Here is a 23550-nt window from a genome sequence, read left to right as displayed (position 1 = left end):
ATACGTGACGTCATCGTACATCAGGTTTCCCGCGCTGATTGGGTGCGAGAATTGGGGCCCGCCAATTACCCGGTGACCCAGCCACGATTTATGGGGTCAGTCGTAACTCACGCTGCTTCTCGTACACCTTCGCTTAGTGGGGGCCGCCTTCCCTTCCTCCCCCTCCCCGCCTCCCTCCCTCCGTATTCCATAACTCGACACCCTGTAACCCTCGACCGTGACTATATAGGTGGGTACGCGGATGCGCAACATCGAAACGAGACGGACGATTTATTGCAGATTAAGAGTTCCGGCCGTGAACGAAAAGTTCGCTCTTGAATACGAATGGAGGATCGTTTGGTGAATGCTTCGAACTGTTGCGAACCTGTCGGCGACGATGACGAACGGGTTAAGATATTCTTCGAAATCGAACTGATACAATTTGTTATTGAATTGTTGTAAATCGCTGCCGTTAAAATTATTCATATATTATTGTCGTCCAATTATGTATTTATTTTGTGGAAAGGTTCGATCATCCCCATGGGCAGCGAAAATTATTATTTAAAGATATTGACTCTTTAAACCTGGAGATAATTAAATACCTGGTATATCTGTGCTGGCGAATGACTTGGAATTTTTATTATAAATTACTGACTTTTTGAAAAATGTGTATAAAGAGCTCGAGAACTATCATGGTACAAGTGTACAGTATATGGTAGACTCAAAGTGTCAAAAAATGTTTCCATCTTCTTAACCCTTTGCACTGTAACAACGATTCACATAATTTAATAAATATAACTACCAGTTATTTCTGTTAAATGGAAACAAAATTTGAATCTTCTATCGTCAAAATTTGGAGATGGAAGTGAATGAAAAAAATCAAGAAATAAAAATCCTGTTGTTCCATCAAGGAAATTATTAAGGACGAAAAAATAGTAATCATCGCAGTTTTGAAAGAGATCGTATTGCAAGGGGTTAATAATATTAATAAGGGGAATAAAGTCATCTCTAATTTAATCTATATTCTCTCGAAATATAACTAACTATTCCGCCATGTGCAATTTCCATCAACCATCAACCACCAATGTTAAGTGCATATTTTCTCATACGTATCTAATCGTAAATGCACAAAAACTTGCAGCCAATTCGATCGCGTTACGCAAACATTGTCGATCCCTGAAGAGACACGGTTGACGCCGAGGCTTGTCATTCGACGGATCACGACCACGGAAACTCTGTCGCGGCTCTATAATATCAGGACGATCTTCCGCCAGGCTGTCATGACTCGAATCGAAACGGATGGATCTGGGCTGGCTTGGTTCCGCGGAAATCGTCTCTATATAACCTCTAATAAGCGATCTCGTCGCCGAGGCAGCAGGGAAGGGTGAAACGAGCCCGGCTAGAAAGTGCGAGTCGACCGGGAGCAACAATGGGTACCGCGGTACGAAGACAGAGGCCGCGAGGAAGTGTCTCCGCCGTGGAATTATGCCTTCGAATTGTGACTGGGTCTCGAGGCGCTGTTACGTTGCCGAGTTTACGATCGGCTAGCAAAACTACATCGTCGTTAGCCGTATACTCTTTATGACGAGGTTTGTCGCTGGTGTCACCGCGCAGCTGTTCGACGCTGCCAACAATACGGTACGTGCTGTCTTTCGTTATTTTCCCCGAGGAAAATATTTTTCCACGGCTCGAGAGTGTGTCCATGGCGGACGGTTTTTAGGGAAGACGCGGTGAGAAAGTCGAGATGAAAAGTGAGCGGAGAATACGGTGCCCGTGTAGACAAAGAAGGATCGGAGAGTGGCGAGTGTAGGAGTAGAAGGGCGCGTGATTGAAGAGAAGTAGGTACACGGAGAGAGAAATTTATATAAGTACTGAGCGTACGCTTGGAGAATGATGGCTGGAAAGAGAGGCGCGAGCGAGTGGATGTAAAGCGATTCGAGAGAGAAGGGTGTGGTAATAGAGATAAAATGGTGCGCGAGCGGAGAAAAAGGAGGAAGTTAGGTGGGCAAACAAGCAGAGAGAGAATACGTGGAATAATCGCGCCGAGAAGATTGTAACGTAAAACTCGTTAAGGTTTTCTGAGAATTAGACAGGTGACATGAAAATCGGAATTTACATCTTGCACCGAGGCCCTCCAATTGCTCCAAAATACACTTCGTCGATGATCACAGCGACGAGCCAGCAGAAAACGGTTCCACGACGAACGTGCACGGGCCTGTTACCGTTGTTCCATATTTAAAGTTCGTTATTATCCCCGATAACGACTCGGCTGATGTACGCCGCACACGAACGCAGACAAATATGCATACAGCGCCGGTGCACCGGTGCATCATCCAGGGGGAACAAATAATTTCACACCCGGAGCCAATTTCGTAGCCGCCGGAGAAAGAGAGCGAGAGGGAGAGAGAGAGAGAGAGAGAGAGACGGTCTCCCTCCCTTCGATTTACGGCGCGCACGGTGGAAGAAGTATGGGCGGTGTGTCCGAGTGCTCGAGTTCGAGTTCACGGATATACGCACGCGGCTATTGTGATGTTATATTCTGCAACGGAGCTCGCGGCTCGCCTCTCGTATCGTTCACGGCGAAATAAATGGTTGGAGCCTCGGTCCCGATACATGATCCCGCGGTATTCCTCCTGGGCACATTTATAAGGCAATTTTCACACGTTCGGAAAGATTATTCTGAAATAATGCGGCTGATAGGATCGCTCGCCAAATTGGATAGAAAATAGCATATTGGGTGAACAATTGCCGCGCCGATTATTGTTACAATTCAACGCCGATTGGGGATTAGAATTATACGATTTAATCCTATTATTGGTCGTTAAATAGATAGCTCATTGTACAAATTGATTGGAAGAACATTAATATTTTGATGGAGACTTGGTTATCTAGCTTTATATAATTATTAGTTATCTAGCTTTATTATAATTATTTATTCATCAGTGGTCTTAATTTTATTGTAAATAAGATTTGCTTCTACGTAATCAAACAATCCAACGAGACTCTCTTCATTATCAATGAAGCGAAGTAAGAGCAACTGATCTCAATTTTTATTCGCCACTTTTACGTACATGATAACGCAATAAGAATTAGCAATCTTTGAGACATAAGCTTTTGTACGTGTAATAGTTAAAGATTAAGTATACAGCAAAGGACTAGGCTATACCACCCAATTATTCCATTATTTAGGTCTCTGGTCCATGATCCCATTCCTTTGGTACGAATTGATTGCATCTTTTTCAGGAGCCTTATCCGATCACCGTAGCAAAGTGCACAGGTGCATCCTGGGACGCGCAGGACGTTGCCCGTTGCGTTAGCAATGACGCGTAGCTGCGTAAGACGGGCTTCGGGGTGAAGCCCGGCCGTCGTCGGCCGTACACGCAGGAGTGTCTTGCTCGAGGGAGTATTTTTGCCGTTGGTACGAGTTTGCAGGTTGCGCGAAGCGGTCTGCGCGATCAGCCTGGCCGCTCGGGCTCGGTGACCGAGGATCCCCCGGGCCCCCGCGGGCCCCAACGGGCCCCCGAGTCGCCCTCCCACTGGCCCCTGGCCCGCGTTGCATCGCGTTGTAGCGCATGGCCTCCTCGTGTGGGCGAAGGGTCATGGGTCGCAGACACACCGCAGTGGCTCTCAGCTTTGGCAGATAGCCGGGCGCAGGTTGAACGGAACGCGTGCGTGTTCTACTCTGGCAATCTGATGGTGTCGGTGGTGTAAGTAGGTGAGACTGCAGTTTGGAGTCGAGGAAACGTGTATTTAAGGTTTTTTTAGGACACGAGGACAACTGGGTGACCTGGTTTCCGTGGTAAGAAGATTGCGTATCTGAGGACTGAAAAATAACTCGTACGTTTTTAAGAAATTAACAAATTAAGCAATGGTAATTTATAGTAATTGGCGGCGGATTCAAGGGGTGAGATTTTGCGAATTAGATAGTTTGACCTTCAGATTTAGAAAGATATTTGTCCATATCATTAAATGTCGAGGAAAAGTATGTAGTTTCTATTTGGAGAAATACATCGAAAGGCAACACCCCTCATGAGAACCACCGTAAGTTCCCGAGATAGGTGGAGGACCTCGGAGATGCGCCGGGTCCCCGCACGAAAATCGCGGCGCGTTTGTGTGCGCCAGCCGGGCGACAATTGCGCGACAATTTGTTCGCGGCCGACGACACAATGACGTCGCATAAACTGTGACTGACCAGGGTGTCCCGGGATCTCCCCCCCCCGGGGGGGATCGCGTGGAAACCGATACGGTTCGAGGCAGTCACGGCCGGAGCGCACCTTCGTCTTCCAGGCGCAACAAAAGGGCGCGGAGAACTCGTTTCGTTTCTGGGTTCGGTGATTAGCGATGTCTCAGGTGCCCACCGGGCAGCAGCTTCTTGTGTTTCGGTGGACGGCACCGTTAGACGGGCACCGTCGTCGTCGTCGTCCCGGTACCCGCACGGAATCGTCAAGCGAGAGGCTCGAACGTTGGCCGGGAATTTTAGGATTCCACGGGGTTGCCGATACGGGTCCGTGGTCGAAAAGTTATGGCACGAGAGGCTGCTGGCCGCAGCGGGCTCCTGTCCTCTCGTGCGAAAGGTCACGCGAGAAGCAACTGACCCGTTCTCTCTCCCCGTCCCCTCCCCCCCCCCCCCTGCTCGTGTCCGTTTCTTTTTCACCCGGCCGTTGTTCTTCCTCCCCCGCTCTGCACACTATGTCCCTCGGTCTATCCCGGCCGGGATGGCGAGGAGCTACCCCAACAATTTCGACCAGCGCGGACAGATAGAATCTGTAGGGCGGGCCGAGCAAATTGAAAAATTATGCCGACGCATACGCGACGCGTTTTTTGGCGAAGATGCGAGACAATAGGAGACGCAGATAAAAAGGTGAGGACCGTTCAAAAGGGTAACGCCATCACGGTAGGCGCAACAGCATACCTATACAGGTACAAGCCCCCGTATATATCTGCGCCGATCTACGGAAAGGTATATACCCTGGAGGCTTGACGGTCGGTGCTCATGCATAAATGCGTCAACGTTGTTTCGCTCCGTATCTACAATCTCCGCGAGGAGTCTCTCTCTCTCTTTCTCTCTCTTTCTTTCCCTTCTTCTCTACTTCGGCTGTCCGAGCTGCAGCCTATATCGTCCAGATTTCTGATCGGCTTATCTGCTCCCGCGTCTCCAATCGGTCGGCCATTAAATCGAACGCTGCTACTTTCTACGTAGTCGCGATGATAAATCGCGGGACCCGTCACGCCGGAGACGACGCCGCTCGAAAGTACAAATGAAACTTTAATAAGCGAGCAGAACCAGTACGTCTTCGGCTTTGTTCGTCTTCTAATTGATCGTAAATCAGCGTTATCGCGCGGCGATCCCGCAAACGAACCTTAAATCTTGCCGCCGCGGCTGCTCGCGCTCTGCCGGGAAAAATGCGGAAACGCGGACACGAGAGAAGGATTTTGTAATTCCGTTGTAATTAGGGTAACGCGTAATTTCTCTTGTTAATTGCGAGCTTTCCTTGGTAGCGGGAATTTGGCGACGATTTTATTCTCTCAAATAATTCATGTCAATTGATGATGGAACAATTAGAGCAGAACCTGTAACTTACCATATTTTATTGGATCGGTTTACAAATTCGCATGGTTTTAATTTCGATTTAAATTTCCTGCATAATAATTGTCCAGCTTTTACCGCTCGTATGTCATTCGCTAGCTTTGGTTCTGCTCCTGTTGCTCGATTGTTTGCTCATTCGTTCTGTTCGAGTAATAAAGTGATTTCTTTTTTTAAGTACTATGTAGTATAAAATTAACAAGCATGAACATTTACGATTTAATCGCACGGCAGAACATGTCGGTGATAATAATTCGTGTTAACTTGATACTGTACAGTCTTCAACAAATTAATCATTTTATTGCTCACCCGAAACGAATAAGCAAACAATTGCACCACAGTGGAAAATCTAAGCTATCGTAAGACGAATGGGGAACGTTGATTAATATGCCGGGAATTTAAATGGAAATTAAAATCGCGGGAATATAAACCAGTAGTTTCTACGACAATAGCTGGGCCTCTCTCCGTTCACCGATTTAATGCAACTTTCGCGACGAATGAAAAATCGCCGGCAAGAGTTACCGAGGACGTAGGAGATCCGTTCCGACCGGGGGACGGCATTCAATCCCGATCCAATTGATTCCGAATAAAGCGAACAGGCCTTTCCGCGAGCCTTTCCAGTATTCCCGCGGCGGCGGCCATCTAATATCCCTCATAATGTTCCTATTGGCGATCGGCGACCATAAAGCAGCGTGACGTGGACGTTCTTGGTTAACGGTACCCCCATCGGTCCGATTTCCACCGATCCCCCTTTGAGGAGCGAGTCCGGTCCACGGTGGCCGTGATCTATTCGTTACCGTTTTAGAGGCGCTAGGTGCTCGTAAACTCTCATCAGAGATCGAATCGAGCGTGCTTGCCAAGTGGAAGAAGTGGTACTGGAAGCGGCGGGTTAATTCGCGAGTGATGAGCTGCCTCGGCGAGCGTCCGAGTCCCTTTTCCCTCCCCCTCCCCCCCGGGGGGGGCCTCCGTTGTCCCTGTTCCGTGCACCGTGTACCCCGTTCCCTTTCTCTCTCTCTCTCTCTCTCTGTCTTTCTGTTCGGGGGGGCCCTCGTCGGTGACCACATTCGTCGGGGCCCCCGGCTCGTACGTATATACGCGCGCGAGCCGGGGCCCCGGCGCGATGGTCTGCGCGCCGCGCCGCGCCGGGTTCCCACGGACGGGACCGGGAGGAGTTCTTTCGAGTTTGAAAACACGGCAATCACTGTAACTGCTTCTGCCGCAGAGCGCTATGCGTACATACATATGTATATCCGCCCCATCCCGTGCCAAGAACATTGTGCGGTCGTGCGCGTTTTCTTTCTCGGTGGCCGGCGAAGATGTCGTACGGCTTGTACGCCGTTTTTATCGGGCCCCGTTGATTGCTCGCGTTCGCCGCCCTCCTTCGGGACGCGTCCAACGTTAGACAGGACGCTGTAAACTTGTCCCTTGTTCGAGCTCGACTGCGCAACATCGTATCCGACTATGTCTCCGAATTATCAGTAATTTTCATATTACAATGTGCGTTGACTTTTTTCAGAAATATCGTACAGCGAAGTATCTAGGCCCGTTCTAAACAGCCTTTTGCAGTTCTAAGGTGATAATTGTTTCTAAAAGAACTTGCACCTCATGCAATAGCGAAAAAGACCGAGGTGCAGGTTTTTAGAAATTTCACACCTTTGATCACCTCTAAGAAGACTATAAAATTTTTTCCGTAACAAAGATTAATACGAATGTGAAGTTCGGAACCTCCCTTTCATATCAAATCTATAAGCCATGGTATACGATTTTTTTTAACCATATTTTATCAAATACCGAATTTAACAATCATAAATGTACCAAAAGGGGTTGCACAATACTCTCGTGAATATATCCGGTATACATAGAAGTATTATTACACCTAGAGATTGGCAAATCCGCTTAAAAAGCCATAAACAAGGCGGCAGAATGCGCGGCAACACTTCCACGGTTCCGGCATTTGACAGTGGCGGTTCTCGTCGGGGGTCGGACAAGAGAGGGCCCGCCGCGGGGCCGGCTAGCTTGTCACGGGGAGGCTCTTCCGAGAAGGCAGCGCGCGTCGCGTGTCAAAGTACCACCGGTCTGGCAGATGACGAATGCATCATTAAAAGTCGTAACGATCCTCTCGGCGCGTCTCGCGACTCCGGATGTGAAAATGTTAAGAGAGGCGAGCGGAAGTCTTCCCTGTCGGCGGACGGAGCACGTCTCGATGATTCATTCCTCGAGACGCTGTCCCCTTTGGCTCTCCGCTGACGACCCGGTGACTAACACGCCGGCACTACGGCGCAATGGCAACAGCAACGGGGCAACCGTGGCGTGTCGCGGGGGCCAATATACCGTGCGGCATGGTATCGGCACCGAGCCGATGGCGCAACCATAGGCTTTATTCTCGACTTTTACCACGCGACTCTATCTGCCGATGTAAAATCGCTAGACGCACGGACAGACGGAAAGAGGAAGAGTGAGAGGAGAGAGAGAGATAGATAGATATAAAGAGAGAGAGAGAGAGAGAGTGAAATAGAGAGATTGAGAGAGAAAGGTGGAGAAAGAGAGAGAGGAGCCCCGTGGTTCGCCGCGTGAGCGGTGCACGACGGTGGCTCTAACAGTCTCGTCTACGCGTGGGTGGAGACCTTCCACGAGAGATACGCCGGGAAATACGTGGCAGCCGCGGTGGTAGGCCGTAATCGAATCGGCGGGTAATTACTCGATAGTCGCCGGTGTCATTCATATATCTCCGGGCGAATTGGTGTGTGTCACATAAGTAAGCGGAGCAAGTAAATAAACGGCCGCGGATTTGTGCGCAACAGGCCCGATCGATATCGGGGCCCCGGGCTGATCGTATCGGGCAGCGCGCGGGCGTCGCGTAAACGGCGATAAGGCGAGAACTAGCTCGTAAGTTTCCGCTTCGCGGCTCAACCCAAAGCGATCCCCCGCCCCCTCGAGCCTTGTTACCCCGCTATCGCCAGCGAGCTTTGCACGAGCCAGTCGATCTCTTAATTGATAGACGAGGGGGCGGGCACCACGGGCGGGGTACATTGTTCGCCCCGCCGCCGCCGCCGCCGCCGCAGCCGCCGCCGTCGTTGCTTTCTCTGATATTGTTTCGCGGAAATTTATTCGCTTTTTCAGAGCCATGCGACTCTCGATTACCACCGTAAGAAACTTATCTCTTGGCAGCGCGATTGCGCAAAGCTCTTTCAAATGATAAAACTACACCACCGCGCCATGGGAATACTTCGCGCACAATCGTTCCCTCGGTTGGATAATCGCGCGTTTTTCCAGACTATGATTGTTTCATTGTGGGCATCTGTCGCTTGGTATTAGTCAGCCGCGAGCGCAGGAACTCGACGCGCCCGGCTCAAGGATCTAAGGATCAATTGACACGGCTGGTCTTATGTAAAATCTTGGCGACGGTTTGGCCGGCTAGTTTTAATCCTGCCGAATGTAAATTACGAAGATGTCAGGTGTATTTTGAGATTTTTAATGATCGCAATTCTATAATCTTTAGGAACTCTTCCAGGAGGAATGTTTGAAAGTGTTACATTATCGAAGCAAGTAAACACTTATAAATCTTAGTAAACCCTGTAGAAGCTTTGAATAAATTCGATCTTATTACGTTTACAAGTAGACTCCGGATCTTTATGCAGATCTAAATCTTTCTGTAGTTATGTTTAAGAAATAAGGGTTAGTTAAAAATGAATTTTCTATATCGATACTTTAAGTAAATGAACATTAATGTAAGAAGATTTGAAGATTCTTTTAATGTCTTCGCGTTATATCGTCAACGTTTGAAACAACCCCTCGCTCGACCGTAGATTTTCTGCGAGCAGCAAGGATGCAGGCGGCAACCAATTTCAGTTTCCGGCGCGATCTAGGCGTGCTGGATCCGCATAAATTATCGTGGGAGGATAATAAAGCGGGAGCGGAGGGAGCGGGAGATCGCGTCAGCCGGAACGGACGCGAGCGCTTCCAGCTTCGGGGAGACCACCGGACCCGCGATGGCCGACGACGGTCGCATCTGCATCTGAATCCGCATCTAATATGCGATTGCCCAAGCCCCGGCGCGGCTTCCTCCCCGGTGGTAAGCTCGTTTCCGCTGACCATTTAGGGTCAGCGGGGGTTGGCAGAGGTCGTGTTCCAATTACTCAAGAACCGAGGGCACCCACCTCCATCTCCACCTTCATCTCCGTCTTTGCCCTCGTGTTTCGCAGCCGCGAGGATGCAACACGGCCGAGACGACAATCGAGAGGTGGGAGGACAAACGATCGTTTACCTACGTGTGTCGCCTCGCCTCGCCTCGCCTCGCCCCGATCCTCTCCGGCGCGGCGTCGCCCCGCCCCGCCCCAGGCCCCCGCGGATCGTATTATGTTGTATACGTGTGGCATCGGTCGTTTCGCCACCGCTTCGACGGGCGACGCGACGGGAACCCGCGGCGAGGAGACCTCTCCTCCTCCCCGCTTCTTCGACGTAATTTGATTTCGTATCAACGACCCATTGTTTACCGGCTCTTCATAAACTTCGGCCCGGCGAAGAGCGCGGCGACGTCCGGCTGCTTTAACACCTCCGTTCTGGCTCCGCGAGCTCCGATGTTCACCGTTGCCTGCCTTTCCTCTCGGTTCCACCGCCGATTCGAGGGAAGCGATTGGACGTCGTCTGCCGGCGAGCGAGCTGAGATATTGCCGCCGCGGTCCGCTCGCGCGGCGTATCCCACTGTCGCGCACCGCGCTCGAACACGCCGCGCCGCGGCCGCCTCGCGAATATAGTAGCCGGAATTAATGGATTTCATGCCCGATTTGCCTCTTGACGCTAACGCCAACGGTGCCTGTATTACTTACAAGAGTAATGAGACTGCGATCACTCAGGGTTTATGCGAGTTTTATCAACGCTTCGCAAACGGCCGGGATGTTCGACATTTTTTAACGTGTACCGAGCGTGTTCAATTATTGAAGATAACTTACAAATGTTATTAATTTTACGAAAGCTAAAAAGAGAATTTTTTAAAACTGATATTCTTGCAAAAATTAGAAATTACTCAGTTTTCAGTCTGATAATTAGTGGTTAATTAATCAATGGTAACAGACAGAATATTAGATACAGAGTAACGAGAATAAAAAAATTTTCTGGACCTTTCAATTAAATTCAAAATTTGTTTTTTCGGACAAACCAGACATTTTAACGTCAAGCGAACATAATCATAGCAACGACGTCATTTAAAATCTGATAAAATCGTTAAATCTCTACGCGAATAAAATGCAGGATGCGAGACGAGTTCGATAGCCTGGAAACCGTTCCGCGATAAAAATGAAATAGAAATGTCATTCGTGTCCGGGCGATGTAACGTAATTTCCATTGAGAATTGCGTGAATACCGCGAGCGCTCAAAACCAGGCAAGCCGTAGGAAAGTGTGTCGGTAAATTTTTGCGGGATACAAAACGATTTGCCAAGCAAAGAACTGGCTCCGTCTCGGCGGAGTCTTGAATTTCACAAGAAGCGGTCGATCATGCCTCCAATTTTTCGTGGTAATCGACACGGATTCCGTCCGCAAACCTTCGCCACCGGCGAACACCACCGGTCTATCCTTTCGTTTACGACTGGTTCTACGATTCATCGGGATCGGAATCCCGGCGAAACGAAAAAATAGAAGACCGTAGGAGCGAGGTCGCTTTAGAAAACCATCTGGGGCAATAAATAGTTGTATCGGGGATACCCGTTTCCGGGGGCACACGATCTCTCGGGGCCCGTGTGAACGGGAGCCGGGGAGCCGTTTCGTGGGCCCGCCGACAGGCCGACAACCTCTTCATCGATTTTTCGTGGGTCCGGCGGAGACCGTCCTCTCTGGTAAACGAACGTCGAAGTATTTCGGACGGGGACGGTGTTGCGAGGCGAGCTGAAAGGAGAGCCGCCAATTAAAGAGACCGATTTCGTGCGGCGAAAAATATTGATCGTAAAACGTCGCGGTTATCGATTGTCCGCGCAGCCTTCTGTTCTTGGATCATCGGGGACCCGGAACGACGATAAATTAATCGCTCGGGAATGATTCGGTTCCGAGCTGATTTTACGGACGCTTCTGTGTTACAGTCGCCGCTTACGTCGAACTTAAACACCGTTCGGCATTCGGTATTTCTTGAAATAGATATGTAAATGAATTTGTATCGTGTATGATTCTATGAAAAGAATTTTTTATTTCTTTTTTTGCATAAGATAATATTTTTAATATATTTTTAATATATTAATTTTTTAATATTTTTAATATATTATTCGCATTTTCTTAGAGCATCACCTACGATAAAAATCAAACTACCCCTGACCCATAAATTATTAATGCAAATAATATATTATAAAACTCAATATTATAATTTATATCATAACCTCAATCAGTGTTTATCGTAATGATAGAATTCGTTAAAGAACAATTTGTATTTCCCACATCCTGTACCATAACTTTCAGCGTCAGCGGCATTCCTCCAGTCATTCAGTTCCGACAACGTGAGAACGGTTCGCCAAAAAAATGACAACGATTTGTGGAGGATCCTGTTCAAAGGTGTCGCGATTTTTTGTCGGCGTTTGATATTTTCGACGGAACGCGAATTTCACAAGCTGGCCGGAGAGTAGTAAAGGTACGGCGGGCTGCACCGTCTCGTCTCGTCTCGCGCGAGCATAACGGCGCGAGTCGCCCACGCCGCTTCCAGCCATGATCAAGGAACAATGTATAACAGTTTCTTCATGGTTGTCTCGTCAAATCAAGTATTAGTCATCTGCCAGGAACGAGATTCAGTGAATGTACTCGCGCGAGCGCGCGCGCGCCTTTTCAAGCCGGGGCCCCGGTTTCCGGTTTCCATTCCCTTTCCTGTGAATCTCGCCGGCCGAGGCGGGCCCCGCTATTGCAAAATTATCGCCGCCGCGGAATCGTTCATTCCCACCGGGGCCCCGTTTCTCGATTCCGCTCCGAATAGAAATGTCTTCGATTGATAAATTGCGCGGCCCCGCCGCGGGAAATAATTCAATGGCCGTTTCGGAATTGTTCGGCCGAGCTCTCGCAGGGGTTTCGCTAATTTGTGAGTCATGAGCACCGGCCACTTCCTCTCCGATTTTTCCAGGTGCCCGGTGAAATCTGAATATACCTCCGATGTATCAAATAAATTAGCGAAAATGCCATGCTAAATAATCTATTATATCTTTTTTTCTCAATTCAGCTATTCGTTGACTCGTGGCCTTTGCCATTCTGTTTCTAATAGCAGTCATAGTAACTCTAAATTACGTTTATATACAATTTCATATTTATTCATATTGTCACGTTATTTTCATTCGTAAATTATATATTTGATTTTCCAGAGTATGGATTTTTAAGCATAAACTACTGTAATTATTAAAACTTAAGTAAGCGCTATTAACTGCTTCACATACCGCTAATGATTACTGCGTTATTATTAACTTAAGATAGATAAATAAAAATTGAAAATCAATCGTCCATAATTTGAAATAACTGTATTAAAAACATTTCTCTTTTTCACAATTTTTCTTACAATTATACTATCACCACAAGTGACTAAAAAGTTATTACCAATCTCACAGACCAGCTACAGCGTTTCAAGGTCAAGCTCATATATTGACTAATTCTCTGCACAGAATTTTAAATAATATTTCGGTACCTAGAATACCGAAACGTTTTATTTGACAAGTTACACGGTCATTTTTCTCCCGTGTCCCAACAATTCCCGCCGATTTATCCGTCGATCAATCGCAGTCGGCCGAATCAAACTCCGTGTTCACGGGCTAGAAATCCCCGGGGCTGATAGATAAACCATAAGCGTCGTCGATCGGCCTCGCTTTCGTGATGGCCATACATCAGACGAATCTTATCGGGTCGGATCGTCTGGTTTCTTACGCGGGTCGGACATTTTTCACCTTTGACCGTAGGAAACGAAGAGGATCGACGCGGCGCGAGAGGCGGAGGCCGGGCCGGGCCGGGCCGGGCCACCCGCGGGTGATTCAGCCGGGGACGGCAGGTTGATCTCCTCTCGGAGGGTGCTGCCCGAAGGGTATCGATCGCGAGGTATCGTTCGCGGGCTGACAGTGCCGAGATATATATCTCAGAGCGGCCGGGGCCCCGGAGTGCCGCGGGGTTCACGCGGGGGTAACTCAATTTGTAGTTACAAACGAGCATAATATGATAATGCTCGGTGCTCGGCCAACGGATTCGCCCGGGCCCCGTCCCAGCTTTGTTAGCGGCCCCACGCCCCGACCACGGCAACGCTTCTCCCCTCTACCCACCCCCTCCTCCAGCTGTGCACTGTCATTTGTTCACGTCTGTCAATACGTCACTGATAGGCGCACCGTCGTACCTCGTTGGGCACCGGACCCGACGTCGAGCACCGTCAAGGCCAATCTTCGCACGAAATTTCGAGCGCGCACGTGAAACGCGCGGTTCACCGATTCACCTGGCGCATCTCGTCTCTCGTTCGTCCAGGTGATCGGCTCGGCTTCGTGTGCGAGTCTCTGGATGTTATATCTTGGCAGGTATAAGCGCGATATGGTATATTAGAATGGGTTAAAATGTGATTAAACTCGATTCGAAGAGCAAGACACATTTGTTATAATCGTTACTGAACTTGGAACACATTTAGGGCAGATTTAGAGTAGATTTAATGAAGACTTAGGACAGTGTTAGAGCAGGTTTAGAGCACATTTAGGGCAGATTTAGAGTAGATTTAATGTAGATATTTAGGTTAGATTTTAATGTGGACATTTAGGACAGCTTGATTTAGGGCAGTTTTATGTCTGTTTTAGAGAAGACTTAGGGCACTTTTATGAAACATTTAAACAGATTTAAGGCAGTATTAGCGCAGCTTTAAGACCGATTTTGGTCACTTTTAAGATAGATTTAAGACAGATTTAAGGTAGATAAAAAGAACTTATTCAGCTCTTTAACGAATGAATTAGCAGATCCTGCGAAAAGAAGGATTAAATAGAAACGCATCCTTATAATTCTCATAACACTCCACCAACGACGAGCAAACCTTCCGACACGTTCCACGGTGCAGAGATTAATCGAACTATCAACCCGGCGAGTTTTCCCAACGATTTTCCACGCCTCTCGACTGCAGAAAGACGACGGCTCGTAAAGCTTCGAAAGAAGCGTTCTACAGAGGGCACCGCGCTCTCCTACTCCGCGAATGTAGCACACCGTTACGACAAACACGTTAACGACGCGGGTGTAAATTATTTTACGATCTTTAAACAACAGATCTTAAATAACGCCCGTAAATATCCCGTGACAAATAAAAACGGGCTAATGGCGCGTGCAACGTGTATCTCGCTACCGGAGCCGGGGCGCGCGCGCGCGCGCTCGCAAAACCAAGGAGAGACAACCGCCGCCTCTCCGCGGTATAAATCACCGGGCGCGGGGGAATCATATCGGACCCGATTCGAAAGTACAACGCCTGTCAAATTGCTAAACGGTTAATAATACACGGACACCGCATATACAGAGAGATACCGGCGGCACTACTTTCCGCTCCCTGTTCCCCCCGCCCCCTCCCCACCCCGTCCGGCTTTCTTCACGATTTCGCCGTGGCCTGAACACGGGCCCCGTACGGGGCAACGGGCGCGCGTGATTTAAGGCGCATCGTAAATAGATAATAATAAATCGGCATCGTGGCGCCCATTTGCTTCGGGACCAATTTGTTAGGATCGTTCGCCCTCGCGACCCGAATATATACACTAGGACGCGCCGCGGCGGCCATTTTTCAACCACCGCCCGGACCAACTGATTTATTTTGGCACGAACGAACGCGGCCCCGTCGCAGCCCCGGGCGAATTATGTGAATCTCCGCGCGCCGGCAACACGCTTGTAATCCTGCGGGATCGCATCGCCGGCCTCTCTCTCACGAGGAACGAGGCCTGTGTTCCCCTGACGTAACATCGCGCCGCGATTCCGTACCCTGGAACAGGGTACCATTCTTTTTCTTAACCGGGAACCTCCTCTTTTTTCTTTTCTTTTTCTTTTCTTTTCTTTTCTTTTCTTTTACAAAGCGTTTCAACACGTCCGCTAGAAATAACACGCTGTTTTCTCGGGCCTCGATTCTCGTTTTTTCTTCTCACACGGAAATGCGGATTTTAATTAGACGTGCCGGTGCCTCGAATCTGTTCGCGCGTTTTACGAATAACAGATTCATATTCCTTTGCAAATTCTGGGTTCGCATTTTCTCTCGTGTAATACTTTTGTTTTCGTGGTTTTATTGCGGCTTGGTAATTAATTCGTTAATTGTAGAATTTATTGTTGAATAATACAGACGAAATCTGAGATTGGGAAGCCTTTTATGTTATACTGTATAGACTTAGGATTTTGTGAATATGTAACAAAGCTGAGCGAATCGAGTACGAAACGATAAGTAGATTTATTGAATTTAGAAATTGCGGTTGGGTTACTTTAAATTTATTAAAATAATAAAGAAATCGAATGTAAAAATTGTGGACGATGATACTGTACTTTAGGATCTCATTTGGTAGCAAAAAATAATTCCCTTTCAAGATCTCAAAGTTACCGATATCTCTTTAAAAGACATATACATTTTATACCGACCTGAATATATAAATGCATAAAAATATTAAAAGAAAAATCGACAGGAATATCTAGCTAATACTATCGCAATCAAATACTACATTATGGAAGCAAATAAAGGGAGAAGTCCAGCTAGGTGCTGCAAAATCATCGAGAACTAAAGAAAGCGCAGATTAGTCCAACTTACTAAAACAAAAATATAATTCCGGTGTAAGGTATAGCGCGGTATGGACCTGTCGGACCACGTCGGCGACAGAACGGCTGATTTTCATTGAGGGAGCACCGTCGAATCGTGGGAAAGATGGAATGCGGTCGTATAAACTACACGGGACCGTGCGCAACGAGGCGATCCTCGAAATGGGTTTCCACTTGTAACACGGGGGATGGACCCTGTCCCATGGACAGACACCGTGCGTCTTCCTTTAATGTCCCCACCGGCAGCACAATGTGAAACCCACTCGCGACAACTTTATTAGAGAAAGAGCCGAGCTGAGTACATCGCCGCGGCGCACCGCATTTTCAAACTGCAACAACGCTCGTAACTATCGCGGCTAGATAGACCCGTGTGTTCCGTCTTTCACCTTGTTACCGTTCGTTTTTTTCCAACTCTTCGTCTTCCCAACTCTTTTTTTTTCTTTTCTTTTTCCACGCTAGATCGCGAGAGCGGGCCTTCGCTCCACGCGGATGATATCTAATAACTCTCCTCGTGGGAAGTCGTTTAACCCCTTTGCATTACGGTTTACCGTCGCAACCGTGCTTAAGGAGCAGCTACTTTATCGTTGATGATCCGCTCACATTTCAGATCGTATGGAATTCTACGCTCACTGCCGCCGAGTTTACGGCCGTTTCGAACCTTGAAAACCTACGGCTGCCGGCACAATGGGAGATGTTCCGAGACTTATAGATAAACTAGCGTTTAATTCATCGTGCTGGTGTGCCGTGTAGCCAGGATACTTTGTTTCGAATTCGTTTGATTTATGCTCGAGCGGCGCATGGAAATTGTCGTCACGATCGCCGGCTGTTTGTTATATAATATATTGCGCCACTTTCCGCATAAAACCGGGAGTCTGATTGCGTGGTGACGGCTCGGTAAAAATCGTCTCTGTGATTCTATGTTGACACTGGGTTTATCCGTCATTTCGTCACGTTCTTCATTATTTATGATGGTTGACATTATGAAGATAGATCTGAAGGGGATTCATTTAGTATAGTTAAATCATATGTTAAAAATCTGAATAAATACATACTTGTTACTATCTCTGGCGATTTATAAAATGTGCATTGATCAACAAATTTTTTTATATGAAATATTTAGTTTAAAAGGGCTTATTTTGGAAGTGGCAGAAAATGTAAAAGTTGTAGAAAAATGATTTAAAAATGATTTAAAAGGGCATGATATATTTTGGAAGTTGTAGGAAGTGTAGAAGTTTCATTTTATTACACTAAATTTAATATAATATAATAGACGTTGCGATTTTGTTTAAACACATTATGCTATCTTTCAGTCTGTTTATTCGGCTATAATAATCATTCTTGTATTCAATATCTCCGTCATATTGAAAAGACGGCTCAGCCAACGTTCCCACCAAAGGCAACGGGAACGGCAATAAAAATCAGACAACATTGCAACTAACTAAAAATATTCCTAAAAATGAGGGAGACACTTGTCGCAACTAGTCTCAGTCCGAAAAAATCGTCGAGACCAGAAAAATCAGCGGAAGCCGTCGCAGGCAACGGGTTTCCGCAAACAATTAAGTAGAATAGCGCTTCAGGGGCCAGCCGCATCGGCCGGCATGTTCGCGCGACAGGGGCTAGAGCCGCCCATCGACAGATGACTTGTTTATGGTGATAAGATCGCGGGATAGGTGCCGGTGTTAAACGGCGCTCGTGAAAGCGCTGGGAATCCGCGGCTTAACGATGTGTAACGAAGTAGTCGAACGGAGCGTCAATCGTCGTAAAGCATCGGAGGCGCGATCCTGACGCGGAACCCGTGTTGCAACGCTGGCCGTGGCTATAGGCCGTGGCTATAGGCCGTGGCTATAGCCGAGGAGGAACAAAGTCGGGACAGGCGAGTCGTTGCACGTCGCTGGGAGCTAAATGAAAATTTCTCCCCGTTACACATAACGCCGGGTACGCGCGGGACTGAAAGTCGTTTGGGAACGAGCGACGACGAGCGCGAGGGGGGGGGGAGGGGGGCGATCGGGCACGTGAGAGACGTTCCATTATCTCGATTGGCAGTTTTCGAGAGGATTAATCGCGGCGCGGCCGGGGAAGAACAACGACGTTGAATGGGTCGCGTCAAGACGGGCAAGACGGGCAAGACGGGAACGGCCGGGCGCGAAATCCCGATTGTAATGAAGAAGGATGCGCCGGGATACTATCTCCTGCGCGGGGAATAGACGCGAGCGAAACCACCGCGGGGTTTCGCGGCCCGTTGTCAATTTTAACGTTTCACCGTGATTGCTTCCTTGTACGGCAGCCAAGCCGAGCCGAGCCGGCTCGAGAGCGGCCGACCGGTGAAACTCGAATTAAAATCCTAGCTCGCCGGGATAATGATAACGAGCCGGCGCTAATAGCTTGACAGCTGCGGATCATCGGCTTCCACGGCCGACAGAGAGGCCAGAGAACCGTGCCGGACGGCGACTCTGTTTCATTCCCACTGTGTCAAAGTGCAGGGGAACCGGCGAATGTAACTTCGCTCGATGATTCGCGACTTTTCTTTTTTTTTTTTTCTAGACCGGTCACCGCTTTCTCTTACCGCGGTCCGATCGTTAATTGTTGCAGTTTTTGCGGGCTACGTTCCCGCCGTGGCGGCTGCACGATTGATTGCCTTTGGGAGCGTGAGAGAGACCGGTGGGGATAATGCCAGTATCGCGGTCTCTAAGCTAAAATGCTGATTTCTTGGGAATTTGTGTGCCAGTTTTTCTGCGCGTTTTTCAAGAACGCTCGTTGTTAACCCTTTCAATGGTTTGTACGCGACGGGTTTGGAGCAACGTTGATTAATGCGTGGAATTTATGGAGAACTTGATCGACCCTAATCTATATGTCGTTTGTAATATGAATATAATGCAAGTGCATTGGACTTGGCGTAACGCGGCTAATGTGTACCGTAGGAAATCGTGGTGAACGTGAATTTTTCTCCTGTAACATGCAAATTCTTAAGTTTTACTTTTTTAGCATATTTTCGAATTTCACTTTCTAGGTTTTATGAAAAATGGGACAGCATTTTAAAAATAAATTGAACACAGGCGAGGATCTGATTAACATTAACAAAAATAATAAAAATAAAGTTTCTCCCATTACCCCTTTTTATCTTAGACAACTGTGAAAGCGTTGGATAAATTTCTCGCGCCTTCACGACAGAATGATTCGAGAAAAAAATCGAGAAGGCTGACAGGATCATTAAAAAAGGAAAAAGATGGCTAATTTTCTTCCGATTCCGGTAACAGGCTGTAAAACTTTTAATTTCCAGCGTTGACAAAACCGGTCGAACTCTCGAACCGAGTAAGCCGTTATTGAGACGTGATCGACCGGGGGCTAACGCGGGATCCGCCTCCGAAGATCGTCTTAATTACTCGGTTTTAATCGAAACTACCGTTGCATCAACGTCGGAAGCAGCCGGTCTCCTACCTGCCGTCGAGATCGAAACGAGAAAGAAGAAGTAGCGCGCGCGGTATTGGAATCACGATCGTCGAGGCGAATCGTTAGAAACAATCGACGTATCTATCTATCATCGGTTACGATCGGTTGTTCGACGATCGATCATTTCACCGGGCTAAGGGAATCATCGGGAGCAAATCGCCGGCTGCGATTCGGCCGAGAAACACCCGGAGGCCACTTTAGAGTGCCCGCGGTGCTCGCCGATTGTTGCGGTTTTCGTACCGACACCGAATTACTTGTCGTTCGGCTTTTTAATTTATCATCGGGTACGCGCCGAGTTCACCGGGACTTTTCGATCGGTTTGATTTGCGGCCCGGGGTCGGCGGAGGTTAAAGAGAAATTTTTCGTCGAATATTTACGATCGGCCGTGCTTCATCCACTTAATTAGGCATAGGCAGGGAATAAGACGTTAGAAAGCGGACGCGGCCTGTACAATGAGCCTCTGATTGCTTCCTACCCGCGGATCGGTCCTCCTCTGCCGATGGAAAACTCTGGATCGCGCGCGCGCGTAACGCTGCCGGACATGACAATGAACCCGGTCGATGATTTTCGTAATTGTAAATTGTTCGATCAGTGGTCCGTGAATCGATCGACGTGCAAGTGTGGAAAAGAAGTTTGTTGCAGCAGTATTGTAGTGTGTGTTTGCATCGTTGTTTTATTACTTTATATATTACAATTAATTTCAAGTGTTACTTTCTACATGGTTGCAGCGATTTGATAGGCAATTTGCTTTTACTGCCTGTCTACGTCTACATTAACACGTCGAGTACCGCCTCAGTCAAAACCGATACTAATTTCTGACTAATTTTGAAAATTCGTTTTCATTTTAATATATTTGAACAAATTGAATTTGACTAGAATGTTTCGCGAAAGAGTTCTAATACCACCCCCTATGATAAATATTAACTTTCTAAATATTAAATATTAACTTTCTAAATATTAAATATTAAAATTCTAAATATTAAATATACCCACTTAAAAATCCGATATTTCATATGCACCAACCTAATACATAAGTTTATATGTAACAAACTAATAATTCTAACAGTTTGAAAGAATAAATTTATTCAACTCGATAACTCGTATTAAATAGCCGAATTTATCGAGAGAACTGACACGCTCGACGAAAGTTTATCGAGCTACCGCCGGGTCGTAAATTGTAGAAATTGGAAGCGGGACACAATGTGGCAGCTGTTTCATCGAATGGAAACCCCGTTCTCATCGGCGGTTGCATACAGATGCGAAAATTATACAACACCCATTGTGAGGCGTCTCTCTGATTTTTTTCGAAATCGAAAGGCGACAGCCCGTGCCGCGATCAAACCTGGCCGCTCAAGGTTTTCCAAGATGGCGTATCGCCGGCCTGTTCACGGTTTATCTAATTTCCATTTATATCGACAGATTTTTCCACGCTTCTGGAAAGTGTCTATTAATCAAGCGTATACATGCGCCGCGACGTCGCGAACCGTGGCCATCGTTTTTCCACCGGCGGAGGTGAAAAATATCATCGAGCGGGAAATTGTAAATGTTACAGTCACGGGTTTCCATGCCGCGGCGAAAGATCTTGAAAAACAAGATTGCGTAATGGACGAGTCTAGTCGCTCCGGCCGTTATTTATTTCGATCACCTGTTCCTCGATATTGAACGCCATTAGGATCCGAATTGTTACAACCGCTCGCGGCAATTCCCGACTGGATAAATTACGAATCGGTCTCAAAATGGTTGCATTATTCCAGAGATTGAATTTTTATAGATCTGAGAATTCTGCCGAATAAAAGGTTATGAGAATTACCTAAATTGTTTACCAGTTGTTGCAAATCGTTACGGACGCTTTCTCGATTTTTTTAGAAATGTTGCGAATCCTTTCGTCATTCTGCCCTCGTGGTCGTAACAGTATGTTATTCTATTTATTAGTTTTCCAACTTGACTGTATTCATCTATATTTCCTTACATCTATCCTAATTTCTCCTATTAATATTATCTCGTTTCGTATTTTATTTTACTGTATATTAATGCCTTATTTGCTATCATTATTCTTATTTTATTGTTACCTTCAAACCTTTCACGATTTCGTCTATATACTTGAACAAAGGGTCGTTCCGTATAAGAATAAATCAATCAATTTATTACTAGGTTCATACAAGAATAAATTAATAAATTTAGTACTAGATTTATATAAAAATAAATCAATAAATTTATTACCAGGTTCAATGTATTTATGATACAATTCAGGATTTAAGATAGCAGAACGATTCTCCACTACATTATATTCAAAGCAATCGCAGAGGGGAACAACTTTCCACGTGCTTTCTATCTCCCGCAATTAATCCAGAAAACGTTTCTAAAGATCCTCATTACTGATTCGCCAAGCTCGTAAAACCGTCTCAGTAATAATATCGCAAATAGGAAAGCGTCTCTAGCAGCACAGAAACGTTTTGAAACCTACAACACGGAGCCCGCGCTCAGTGCTCGCCGACTCGAAACCGCCCGGTATCGCGTCGAGCCCATAAAAATGGCGCGCACTCGGCCGTCGATCATCGGCGAACGATCTCCCGCCGATCAAGTTAGGCCGAACCGAGGAATTTCCGAGGCCGTCACTCCGGAATCGTCACGAATGCCTCTGGAAACGAGACGAATCGATAAATCACGCGGTTGCCGGGGTACGCTCGGTTTCCAGGGCACCGGCCGATAAAGCCGGCCACACGTGGCCCATCATTATGAATCCCGACAGCCACTTTATCCCAATCGGCGTGCGAGCCCGTGGGGCACTGGAAACGTCCATCAGGAAACGTCGTGAACGTCGACGGGCAAGCCGGTTGCGGGGGTGGCCGGCGCGCCCCACGGGGCTGAACGGGTGGACCCGGGCGCACGGTTCTACTTCTTTTTCTGCGGTGGTGATCGGGGTCCCGGATCCGTGGACCGCTGGCTCCGGCCGCGGTAGAATGATTGATAATCGATCGTGCCGAACTGGCCGGAGTCTCGCGCACCCAACGAAGATGAATTCGTTCTGCGCCGAGGCCTAATTGTGCGCAGTCAGCGGTCCACCGTGTGGACTTGCCACGGAGGTTCCACGCCTACGCGCCCGACGAGGATAGAAAAATGAGGATCGGAGAAGGAGAGGAACGCTGGAGGGACGAAAACGAGGGGTGGTAGGGAGGAAAAAGGAACGGAGAGCGCGTTAACTAACCTCAGCTTGACCCCCTATCGATATTTTCACCCGGTGTTCGACCCTCGGGAATCGCGTCCCTCCCTCCTTCGTCTTCATCCTCCTCTTCTTCTTCCTCTTCCTCTTCTTCTTCTTCTTCTTCTTCTTCTCGTCCACCTCGATATCGTGCAGCCCGGGATTCTTCTCGAGCAGTATCGGCGGAGCGCGCGGCAGCCCCCCTTTTTCCTCTCTCCCCTTCTTTTCCACGGATATCGCGAGGGCCACCTATACGAGCCGCGCATAAAACACACCCGGGGTTAATGCACCGCTATAAATATAGCGCGCCGGCCGCGTCCGTGGTTTGCGCGAAAATTAATTACGCAACGTATTTACGCCGATGGGATGCCGTTAGGCGTGATCGAGGACCCCGTGCAGCGAAAATGAGACGAGACCAGGGCCCCGGAGATAATGAATTATCGGGCGCCTTCGCTCCGGCACCACCCTTTATCCCCGCGATAATTCGATTCACTTTACGCCTCGCCGCGTAAATAATCGCCGTCCGCGTGTGTCGCCTTTTCGAGATAAACATCCCGGTCTGTGTCGAGGTGGGGGGGGGGGGGGGGGGGGGGG

Source organism: Augochlora pura, chromosome 6 (assembly GCF_028453695.1).
Source record: "Augochlora pura isolate Apur16 chromosome 6, APUR_v2.2.1, whole genome shotgun sequence".
In the NCBI taxonomy this organism is placed as follows: Eukaryota; Metazoa; Arthropoda; class Insecta; order Hymenoptera; family Halictidae; genus Augochlora; species Augochlora pura.
This window is presented reverse-complemented; position numbering follows the sequence as displayed.